We start from the raw sequence: 13,181 nt of genomic DNA on the forward strand, positions 1-13,181 counted from the left end.
CAAAGGAACCAGCCTCGAGGCTATTGGACGGGAGTCGACGGGCAGAGGATGGAGCGTTTCATGGCTGTTGGGCTCTGGTGCGGGCATCGCAAGCGCATCCTGAGTCCATCCATCAGTCAAGGTGTCCACCCACTATACAGTTCAAGATGCCGATGCCAAGCCTGCCGACGAGAATATATCAGTCGCAACTTACATATTGTTACCATTGGTTGGTGATTCTTTTGCTACTTCGAGGGCCAGCAGCAGCACCGGCTGTGAACTTTGCATTGCAGGTATGTGTTTGTGGGACTGTTTCGCAGATCATGTCAATGAGACTAGCAAATTGAAGAAACATGGTCTGAAGATATTAGCGTATAGTGTAATGTAGATTCTCCCAGTGAACATATCAGAATAGCAGGTTCCTAGATCTTAAATAAACTGTAGCATTTAATTGTTGATAATGTACTATGACCTCATTTGCAGTTGCCTAGCCTTTCATCGAGCAGCATTTTGGTAAGCATATCTTGGGCCCAGGTAAACAAAGAAGAGTTGAGCTTTCACTCTCTGGTTGGCTGAAGATATCTAGAGTTTAACCCTGCCGTGGTGTAAGGAAAGCCATTACCTCAATTCTGAACCAAAGAATCCAAGGATAAGCAGAAATATGCTATGCTTGCAACTCAGTTTGTATCTTATCAACAAATATTGCCCTGGTACTGACAGGTTGTTACTACATATCTTGGTGTGGATTTCACTAGCGGTTCAACTTTTCAATCCAGCATATATTCCGGTCGGTTTTTTCCTCTTGCTTAATTACCTGGCGATTAAAATTAAAAGAAAGGGACAATACTTTAAGACCTACCTAAGGATTCTCAAGGTATATGTTTTACATGATCGTATCGAATCACAAGAATACTTATGCCCCTGTTGTCGTCATTGTCAAACTGGGCGCTCCACGCGCTGATGCTGCTCGCTTAGGTTATGGATTACCTGAAGCTTCTGAACAATTTTCAGTTATTTCTCTCTTATATATTTTCAATTTCAGCACTAATTCATTGCCTAAAGCTTGCAGAGTATTATCTAAGTACTTGCTATTCATTATTGCCTGAAGCTTCTGAACAATTTAGTTATTTCTCTGGTAATGGAAAATTATTGTATATTTTCTTGTGCTTTCTTTACTGCAGAGACCACTATGTATTCACCCGAGCCAATATATAGTGTTACAGATGTACACAGGTTCACTGGACCCTTGATAGTCACGGTTGACAGAGATCAAACCTTTTGTGGATAACTAAGGAGGAGAAAAATGTTGTACTGTAGTTTAATTGCCACAGATTCGCACATATACAAGTTCACTTACACTCAAATATCCTCTAGATTTCTATGCAAATTCATAAATGATTTGTTTTCATTTATTTCTGTCAGGTTGAATGCGAGGAGCTTGCTTTATTGATAATTTGATGTTTGTGTGTTTACATTGCAATGGAGGCCATGATAGGCATGTCATATATTCAGGTATGTGTATTGAAAACTATTTTTGTAGTAGGTTTATATGGATGATTACAAGCAATGTTATACAAAATCAAATGTTCTCATGTATCATTTTGGTTGTTATGCATATATTGTAGAGTAAGGCAGACCCTATTTTTAACAATTCATACCCGAGAGCTGATGTGTTAGTTACTGCTGTGGTATTTAAATTCTTTAAATTTAAAGGATGATATCTAGCGGAGGAAGGACAAGACCTTGCAGCTGGAGGATATTGTCAGGCCATGACCCATATACCTTGGCATTAGTTGTCGATAGTGAAGTTTGGTATGCAGCTGGAGATGACATGATTTTTTTCTTTATTCCCTAATAATAAAGCACGGATTGACTCCGTGGGTTCACCGTCACAATACGCTTCTTCCCGTGATTTTACGCTTTCGGTTTGAATTTAGAACATATTCGAGGTGGTACTAAATTTCTGTCTCGGTAATTCAATCATAGTTGTTTTCTTTATTTTGCATTCTAAAGATTGGCCCGTCGATTGTGTACATAAATACATAATTGGGCTGGGCTTTCCTTCCCTCAAAAAAAGCCCAATGTGTGGACGCATTACACCCGGTCTCTTTCGTCTTCTTGCATTGATCTCTTTCTTCCTCGACAGGAGCTCTGCAGCAGACATGGACCTCCTTCCTCTTCTTTGATCTCACCCGATCTCCTTCTTCAAGGGCACAATTCCTTCTCTTCAACACGTACCAGATCGAGGAAAAGAAACTATTCGATTTGTTATTAGATCGAGAGGGAGAGGTCACGGGGACCAAGCACAAAGTCGTCAATGCCGTTGCTCCTCACCTCACTGATCCCCTTCGTTACGCCGCCGCTGGTCCTCATGTTGCCGCTTGATCGACATCGAGGTTGTTGGCCAAATCGACAGAAAAATCAGATCGGGATAGAGAGGTCATGAACTCACGGGTACCAAGCATGAAATGTTTTAAATTGCGGGCTATGGAAAATAGCGGCGGGCCTTCAAATAGGCTATAGCGGAGCTATAGCGGGCTATTTATGAAGGCGAGCATTTAGCGGCACCCTACTGAAAAGGCTATAGCGGGCTATAGCGGAGCTATAGCCGGCTATTTAAAACTATGGAAAAATCAGATCAAGATCGAGAGGGAAGTGGCGAAGGGCGAAAGACTCGCAGGTATCGATGACTCCTCCACCGGAATCGCTGCCTGGTTCTCCAACGACACACTTCATATGCGTACACACTCATGTCATTGTCCTGCCGACGACCCCTGTGCTGAAGGAGACAAGGAGAACGACTTCCGGTCGGGATCGGGACGACTCCTCCTCGAGATCAGCTGCAAGTTCTCCTCTCTTCCATGGAACGGGAGTCGGGGACATGGTGCCCTGAGGCTTGGCTGGGTTCGATGGAGCAAGAAGAATCTGATGGGAGGAAATCGTTGACATGCTGTAGTGGGTCTTGGAGTCATTGCAAAGGAACCAGCCTCGAGGCTATTGGACGGGAGTCGACGGGCAGAGGATGGAGCATGTCATGGCTGTTGGGCTCTGGTGCGGGCGTCGCGAGCGCATCCTGAGTCCATCCATCAGTCAAGGTGTCCACCCACTATACAGTTCAAGATGCCGATGCCAAGCCTGCCGACGAGAATATACCAGCCGCAACTTACATATTGTTACCATTGGTTGGTGATTCTTTTGCTACTTCGAGGGCCACCAGCAGCACCGGCTGTGAACTTTGCATTGCAGGTATGTGTTTGTGGGACTGTTTCACAGATCATGTCAACGAGAATAGCAAATTGAAGAAACATGGTCTGAAGATATTAGTGTATAGTGTAATGTAGATTCTCCCAGTGAACATATCAGAATAGCAGGTTCCCAGATCTTAAATAAACTGTAGCATTTAATTGTTGATAATGTACTATGACCTCATTTGCATCTACCTAGCCTTTCATCGAGCAGCATTTTGGTAAGCATATCTTGGGCCCAGGTAAACAAAGAAGAGTTGAGCTTTCACTCTCTGGTTGGCTGAAGATATCTAGAGTTTAACCCTGCCGTGGTGTAAGGAAAGCCATTACCTCAATTCTGAACCAAAGAATCCAAGGATAAGCAGAAATATGCTATGCTTGCAACTCAGTTTGTATCTTCTCCAACAAATATTGCCCTGGTACTGACAGGTTGTTACTACATATCTTGGTGTGGATTTCACCAGCGGTTCAACTTTTCAATCCAGCATATATTCTGGTCGGTTTTTTCCTCCTGCTTAATTACCTGGCGATTAAAATTAAAAGAAAGGGACAATACTTTAAGACCTACCTAAGGATTCTCAAGGTATATGTTTTACATGATCGTATCGAATCACAAGAATACTTATGCCCCTGTTGTCGTCATTGTCAAACTGGGCGCTTGACGCGCTGATGCTGCTCGCTTTGGTTATGGATTACCTGAAGCTTCTGAACAATTTTCAGTTATTTCTCTCTTATATATTTTAAATTTCAGCACTAATTCATTGCCTAAAGCTTGCAGAGTATTATCTAAGTACTTGCTATTCATTATTGCCTGTAGCTTCTGAACAATTTAGTTATTTCTCTGGTAATGGAAAATTATTATATATTTTCTTGTGCTTTCTTTACTGCAGAGACCACTAAGTATTCACCCGAGCCAATATATAGTGTTACAGATGTACACAGGTTCACTCGACCCTTGATAGTCACGGTTGACAGAGATCAAACCTTTTGTGGATAACTAGGGAGGAGAAAAATGTTGTACCATAGTTTAATTGCCACAGATTCGCACATATACAAGTTCACTTACACTCAAATATCCTCTAGATTTCTATGCAAATTCATAAATGATTTGCTTTCATTTATTTCTGTCAGGTTGAATGCGAGGAGCTTGCTTTATTGATAATTTGATGTTTGTGTGTTTACATTGCAATGGAGGCCATGATAGGCATGTCATATATTCAAGTATGTGTATTGAAAACTATTTTTGTAGTAGGTTTATATGGATGATTACGAGCAATGTTATACAAAATCAAATGTTCTCATGTATCATTTTGGTTGTTATGCATATATTGTAGAGTAAGGCAGACCCTATTTTTAACAATTCATACCCGAGAGCTGATGTGTTAGTTACTGCTGTGGTATTTAAATTCTTTAAATTTAAATGATGATATCTAGCGGAGGAAGGACAAGACCTTGCAGCTGGAGGATATTGTCAGGCCATGACCCATATACCTTGGCATTAGTTGTCGATAGTGAAGTTTGGTATGCAGCTGGAGATGACATGATTTTTTTCTTTATTATTCTATTGAAATCGCCTAGCTTCATTTTACATGTTAACCATGTATTTTTTTCCCGGCTGAATCTGTTAATCAACAAATCATCGATCAAAATTTTGTGGAAAGAAAATGTGAACCAGTATTCCATCTAGATAGGATTGTAGAATGTTGTTCAGTTGTGATTGTTGTTGTAGCAAGGCTGGTTAACCTTCATTGATTTAGTTTCAAATTTTTCAGATCATTTAAATTTGGCATATGTGGTTGATGATGGTAACTATACATAGCTGCACTGCATATACAGATGAAGATCATAATGCCAAGGTAATGTACATGTGTCATATGATGACGTAGTGGGTTGGGGCAAAGAGAAGTGACAACATATAATTATTTGTTTCTCCCGTTGCAACGCACGGGCACATTTGCTAGTTAGAAATAACATCTTTATCTGTAGTTTAGTGCCTTGGTTCTCCAAAGTAGAAGCTCCTTGTGAGATTTTCTGTACTCCTTATTGAAAGCCCTATTAGTGCCCGACGAAGCGTTGTTTGTTGCCTTATCTCATTTTTCAGTACACTACAGCTAAGACGAGGGGATGTGGTGTATCCTTGTGCTGAACTGTTGATACAGATCTAGAAAAATATTCATACAGAATATAGACACTGAAAATATATCAACAACAAGACAGTGCATCTTAGGCCAACACATATTGAATTGAAATACACACCATCCCATCACAAAGGGCAAGAACTAGAAGGGCACCTTTTATTTTATATTTAATAACCAGCTCCATCGCCTGGTCTCACCTCGGTTGGTTTAATAACAAGCACCAATCGCCTCGGTCCTGTAAGGGAGTTGCTTGCTGTCGACGGCGGGGGAAGGGTGTTTGCCACACTCGTCGCAGCAAAAGGGGACACAATAGTCGTTGTTGTCGCCATGGGGGAGAAGATGGTTGTCAGGGAAGTGGGGGGAGGGGCGTCCCCCCCCCACACACACACACACCCTTCGGCACTTTGCATGGAGACTCGTCTCGGATTCCCTTCTTCCTGGAAAAACAAGATGAAAATGTCCTTTGAGCCTACAAATAATTGTTCCTTTTGCGGGATGGAGGCAGAAGACAATTTGCACCCCTTTCTTCGATGCCCACAAGTGAAGCTCCTATGAACGAGATGGCTGATACTTGGAGGCTACCAGGTATGGAGAGAGTGCTAAATACCACTGGCGGAGCTACACAAAGGCCGAATGGGCCATGCCCCGCCCACCATATAGCAAAAAGAGTATGGGTTTGAGACTAACAGGGCTAAATACTAAGAAAGATTGGCTTCTAAACCTTCGATATGACTTACCAGAGACTGACAGGGTTATGCTATTGATGATGAAAGGACATCTAGCCTTGAATGAGGGTTTTGGTGTTAATGCCATTATGATTAGATGACTAAGTATGTTTTGAGCGTGTTGACAACATACATATCATATGAAATGGAACATAAAGTTCAGCGGCGACCCCCTACAGAAAGAGTTTTTACCGGAACCGGTATCCAGCGGTGGTTCCCCAACTAGTGTTTCCTGCCAACTCAAAAGCTACCATATGATGTATCTATGTATTTCAATTGTTTTATTCACTTAAAGCCACTATATTTCACCATCTGGGCCCACCCACTTGACCTCAGCAGCACGAGCCACCCATGTGATTTCAGCCATGCCACCTAAGGCAAGTCTCTCATTTTCACACATGTAAAGACTTACATTCAAAAGGATGAACCTCTCTCAATTTAAACATATTTCAAATCTTTTAGAATGCACATTTGAATTTTAAAAATAATTTCATTCATTTCAACTAAAAGTTCGTTCATTTACAAGAAACTAGTTTTAATAATTTTGAAAACCGATTTCACAAAAAATGAAATTATTCATTTTTAGAGTGCGACACAAATAGTTTTGAATTTCGAACAGAAGTCATTTCATATATTCCAATCTCAAAAAGAGTGAAATTGATTATTTCAAAAGGGACACAAATAATTTCAATTTAGATTTTCAACAACTATTTCAATAATGATCGCACTAAAATAACAAATTACACATATAAGAAATACTAGTTTCATATATTTCAAACAAGTAATTTCATATATTTTCACAAAAAAAGTGAAGCTGATTATTTCAAATGGGTGACAAACAATTTCAATTCCTTTAAAAGATGATTTCAGCTATTCCAATTTTATAGTTCTCAAAAAGAGTGAAATTGATTATTTCAAAAGTGAAGCGGCCAATTTTTAATTTCATACAGAAGTGGTATCATATGTTCTAATCTCACACACCACAAAAAGTGAAACTAATTATTTCAAATAGGTGAGACATATACAATTTATATGTTCTTTAAAACGTGATTTCAGCTATTCCAATCTCATAATTCTCAAAAAAAAGTGAAACTAATTATTTGAAAAGTGATGCAAACAATTTCAATTTATATCACAACAACTATTTCAATACATCAAACTGAAATGACAAGTTAGACATATGAGAAATATCGGTTTCATATATTTCACAGAAATTAGTTTCACAACTTGCAACAACACATTGAAATATAAGTTTCAAGTATCTTGCACAGCTCAACTACACACAGGTACATAGATATCACACAAATGAGTTTCAGTAAGTACCATTTCCACAAATATGTACAATCTATAGGGATATATCGCTGTGAGGACATCAACCAACTATTTACTAACAACTACGAGCACAAACTGACTAAGAGGATAGCAACTAGAGAAATTTTACTGATCTTGTCCATGCTCGCCATCCTCCTTGCCAGATCCCAGAGGAGGAGTGGTGGCAGAGTCGCTCCACAAAACTGGTCGTCAACATCTTGTGCATCTGGTCGATGCAGGGTAGGAGCGCAGGCCAGACAAGATGGGAGTGAATCTGTCTTGTTGGATCTTGCTGGAGCACGAAGACTTTTGTACTTGTACGCGTGGTGGTCGCCATGGTCAGCGCTGGCCGGGGAAGGAGGATCAAGCGATGCCCAGGGAAGGAGAGTAAGCGGATCTCGGTGGAAGACGAGTGGCCGCCATCGAAGGTGAGCAGGCGACCCATCGGGGAAGAAGATCAAAGCTCCCTACGAAGAACAGGAGGTGGCGGTAGCTCCGTATCGTAAAACGCAATGAAACTTTCTCTCTGATTTTTTCTCGGATGATGTGAATATATAGTGTTGGAATTAGGTCAAATGGAGGTCCAGGGACCCCACAAAGCCTGGATGACACAACCAGGGGGAGGCCGCACTACCTGCCCTTGTGGGTCCCCTGTGTCTCTTCTGCAACACTTCTTCATTCCGGTATTTTTCATTTATTCCAAAATAATTCTTCAGGAAGTTTCGTCAAATTTTGAGAACTTTTATTTTTGTACAAAAATAACTACACAATAGTTCTGCTGGAAACAACGTCAGTCCGGGTTAGTTTAATTCAAATCATGCAAATTAGAGGTCAAAAGAAGATCAAAAGTGTTTGGGAAAGTAGATACGTTGGAGATGTATCAAATCCCCCAAGCTTAACTCATTGCTTTTCCTTAAGAAATTCAGTTGACAAACTGAAAGTGATAAAGAAAACTTTTACAAACTCATTTGCTTTTGTTCGTGTACATAAGTTTAACTAGCAATGGAGTTTCAGCAAATATCATGGAGCAACCAAATATATGATAGCACTTAGCAGCCACATTTAATCATATCCATAACATAACCAGATAGCGAGCAATAATGCTATATCTTAAATGCCAACACTGATGGAATGGTATCTCACTAACCCTTTTTGCACTAAACATTGTAATCCAGTGTAGCAAACATCTAGTCATACTCACATACAACATTAATTAGACCACATGTATGTTAAACTAACCATGACAATAACACTCTCTATGTTGGTGCTTGAATGAGAAGGTGATGACTCAAAAAAAACATAAAGTAAAAGAAAGGCCCAGCGCAAAGGGGAGCTGAGATTTGCAATGTGCCAGAGCTCACCGTTTGAAACAGAGATAATTGCATTTTGAAAGGTGTACTTTTAGTCAATAGTTTACGACAGGGTATCTCATCATCATCTTATATGATAAACATGCGTGAGAGTGGTTCCCATGATTAACACTCCCCGTCCACCTTTGGCATTCCATAAACCATTGCTACTCGAAACCACATGTGCCTACCAACATATCTTGGGGAGGAGTGCTTTTAATTTGTTTGAATGTAGGACTGAGTGTCCCATTACCGGCTCTTTTTGCAATATTAAGACAAGTACATGCCATACTCATCTAGAGGAACACAATATTATTCATACAAGATGGCGCTCTTCCCCATCGCTCCATAAACTTTCCGGGCACACAAAACAAATATTCATTTGGATGGTTTAGAGGTGACACGTGCAAATTTACTTGGAACAACAGAGTAATACCGCATACGTATGATAACCGACATACTTTTGGTTTTAAGGATTTGGATGCACAAACAGTATTTCCACCTAGTACGGGCGAAGGTTAGCAATTGACTGGAAAGCGACCAACTAGAGAGCGGCAACGGTCATAATCATGCATTTTGAATAACCAACATTGAAAATGAGCATGATGAGGATATAAACACTCCGAACATAAATATCATACATGCAAGATTGGCTTTGAATCAATTGCATGCGTGAACATGTGCCAAGTCAAGCCACTTGATTCTTAAGAGGAGGACATAACATGCCACATCATAATCGATGTAATGCATGTTTCTACCCAAAATAACATAGTATCCACTCCTAACTAATTAGGCATGGCATGAGCAACCGTCAACTCTAATCATCATCACACACATGTTTATCCATAATAAGTTGAACCAGAATTATTAAGGTAAACATATTAACAAAAACAGAAACAAGTAGAGTTCATACCAGCTTTTCTTCACCACTGTCACTTCATCAAATCATTGTCATTATTACCTTTAACTTGCACAATCAAATGGTGTGAAAATCTAACATAGTGCAAGTGTCGTCGTGGACTAAACTGGTATCTACAAACATTATATACAAAGGAGAAGACACAAAATTTTTCGGTCTTTCATTAGTTCAAAGATAAAGCATGTAACAACCAATTTGGAAATTCATTTTGTTGTTGACTCCTTTTGGAACACGACTCAATAAGACACAAAGAAAGATTAAAAGAAACGGCAAAGAGAAAGGACAAAGGGAAACAAACAAGAAGAAACGAAAGGAAAATTAGAGAAATCTTTTTGCTCTTTTCCGGAAAAAATAGCAAAAGAAGAAGAGTTTAGACAAATGCACTTATATATTTTTGAAATTTTTGGTTTTTCTAAAGAAAGCAAATAAATGAAGATTCTACGAAAAATGAGTAGAGAGAAAAATATTTACACCGAAGAACTTCAAACAAACGACAAAAGAAGAACGAGAATATTTTTTGGATTTATTTTTATGAAAGAACCAAGCAAATAAAAGAAAAAAACTAAAAAGAAGCGAGAAATATTTTTGGGTTTTCCAGGTTTTAACAAACAGGCAAAAGAAATCGAATAAAAGTGAAACATTGGTATACAAAGGAAATTAAGAACACCGACAAGTATAATGAATGTGTATGACACATGAATAAAATGTCAATGAGAATACATACTCCCCCAATCTTAGGCCTGGGCTCGCTCCCACTGATTAGGCGGGTAATAATCCTAATGAAAACTCATTATGGACCTTTGTGCATTTAACTCCGGGAGGCGAGCAGCTTCCATAGCTGCCCGATGCGTTTTGGCTTCCTCATATGTAACATAATATATATCATTTTTTGTCCTGCTGGTCAAATAGAGTAGGAGCAGGCAAGGTAATAATAACTGGATGTGATACATATCAAACACCAAGCTATATTGGTAAACATTAGGCTCCACTCCATAATCAGTAAATCTGTGACGGTTCATAACCTCAAAATCGAGCAAGCTAGTGGGAAGCTCATAGTCCATGTTGAACTTAATAGGTATTTCAAAATAAGCAGTAAGACAGGTAGCATAAATCCCTCCATAAATAGCACCGCTGCCTACATTTCTACTTAGTCTACGCGCAATAATAGCTCTCAAATTATGAGTCCAATCACCATGCAAAGCCATATGCAAAATACTTAAGTAAGGAGCACAAGTAGCACTAGGGTCCTGCTTACTAGTCACACATCTTCCTATAAAGTAAGCAAAGTAATGAACAAAGGGAAATGAATGTTGCCGATTCTACCTTGAGTAACTCCCCTAGTTTCATCATTACAAAGATTCATAAGGAATGCCTCATAGTCTCCTCGGCGAGGCTCACTGAGCGAACCCTAGAAAGGAATTTTACATATTTCACAAAACTCTTTTAAAGACAATGAGATGGCTGATCATATAAACAAAAAGCTACTCGATGCCCAGTGCGATTAGTGGTGTAATTAAAGTTTTGGACAAAGGTGTTAGTAAGGGGATGATACTGTCAACACTTATCTGCAAGGAAGGCGGTCGGACCAGCATTCTCCACAAATTATTCTAATTCTTGCCTAATGCCCATCCAATTGATGAATGTTTTACATGGCCATTGGCATTCTGTAGAGAGTTATATCCTTGTTCATGATAGGCAGTTCTTGCTGTACTCCATCTCGAAGAACACTTAGATAATAACTGTCATGGAATTGTCACGACAGATGTCCTAGGGTGAGGACTTAGTCGTGAGGCCAACGCATCTATGTGGTAGCTTGAGAGGGGTTGACCAAAATCGAGAGACGCTAGGCAAGACAAGGGTTTAGGCAGCTTCGGGCCCGGGAAACATCATCCGGTAACAACCCTACATGTTGTTTGTGGCTAGGTCTCATTATCATCACGAGGGAGTCGCCGTAAACCGGCTCTCCTAGTTGTGTCTAACCCTTAAGATTATTTCTCCCCCTTCCCTTTGGGGTGCCCTGCCCCTCCTTATATAAGTTGAAGGGGCGGGTTACATGTAGAGTCCAGCTCGGATTAAGACTTAAACTATTCTGACTTCTCTTCATGGGCTTCTTAACATCTTGGGCTTCTTAACATCTCGGTCTTGTTAACCCCCGGCGACTCTGTCCGTTGGGTTATGACTGTCTGCCGGGTTATGACTGTCTGTCGGGTTACGATTGTCTGCCGGGTTATGACTGTCTGCCGGGTTATGATCTGTCTTAACATCTGCCGGGTTATCATCTGACTTAACACCTGCCGGGTTATCATCTGACTTAACACCTGTCGGGTTATCAACTGACTTAACACCTGCCGGTTTACCTTCTGGTTTATCATCTGACTTAACTGTCAGCCGGTTTATCACCTACCGGTTTACCATCTGGTTTAACTGTTTGCCTAAACGGTCTGCCTGTTTACCATCTGCTGGTTTACCAAGTCCCAGCTAGGTTATAACTCCGGCCGGGTCATACCGTGGGGTATATCCCCGACAATAACCTCTTCATTCTCTCCATTTTCTAGAAAAAATTTAACAACTCATAAAAAGTAAACAAAACTCAACATAATTGATAACAACAACTCCTACAAGCTTGTAGAGGCTAAACCATGCATCAAATCTACTTAGGACCAAGCTTGTAGAGACTTGGGATATCACACTCTTGTAATGGGGTAACTCAGCCCTTTATTATTCACAACTATGAACTTGGTACAATTCTTTATTTGTGGCTACCTCTCACTACTATGACATCTCTGTCTCTCTCACTTGGTACCTCTTACTTCATTCCTTTCTTGCTTGCATGCTTACTTACATGGAAGGGGTGGCACCCCTACAACACAATTCTAAATAACTCCGTATAATTATCTTATTTCTAGATTACTCTACTATTTTCCTTGAACCATGCCCAATGTTTATTCTAGAGTATCTAATTTCTAGATATTTCCTACTACATCGAAATATCTTACTCTAGAACTTCCCATAATTCTAGAATTATCTCTAAATCTCTCCACCATGGTTATTCATGTAGCTTCTAGAACCTTCTTCCAAATATCCTCCTTTCTCATGAAGTATTCCATAATATTCTAGAAGATTCATGAAGTGTTCTTCATATTTCTAGAACCTTCCTAGTATGCATTGCATATCTCAACAATGTTTGTTGTATCTTTGTCATGACCGTGTCTGCCTTTCCTGAGGAAGCTTTATCAGTTGTCGTATCCCATTTGATAGTAGGGCTCTGCGTAAATGGGTACGCGCAAGGAGCATCGAGTATTGTGGCTCGGGATCTTCCTGGGAAAGCACTACTAAATTTAAATGCTTCTGGTTGTTGGTAATTATTTTTCAGGATGATGAACCACCTAAGTATTTTTCTGTTATTTATAAGTATTATGCATCACAATCGTTGGTTTTGATACTGGGGGTGCTGGTAGTGCATCACTATTCTTATTGGACTGTTCCATGCATAGCATTTCTAGATTTACATGTAC

The sequence above is a fragment of the Triticum dicoccoides genome, chromosome 4A (genome assembly GCF_002162155.2).
Source record: "Triticum dicoccoides isolate Atlit2015 ecotype Zavitan chromosome 4A, WEW_v2.0, whole genome shotgun sequence".
NCBI classification, from domain to species: domain Eukaryota; kingdom Viridiplantae; phylum Streptophyta; class Magnoliopsida; order Poales; family Poaceae; genus Triticum; species Triticum dicoccoides.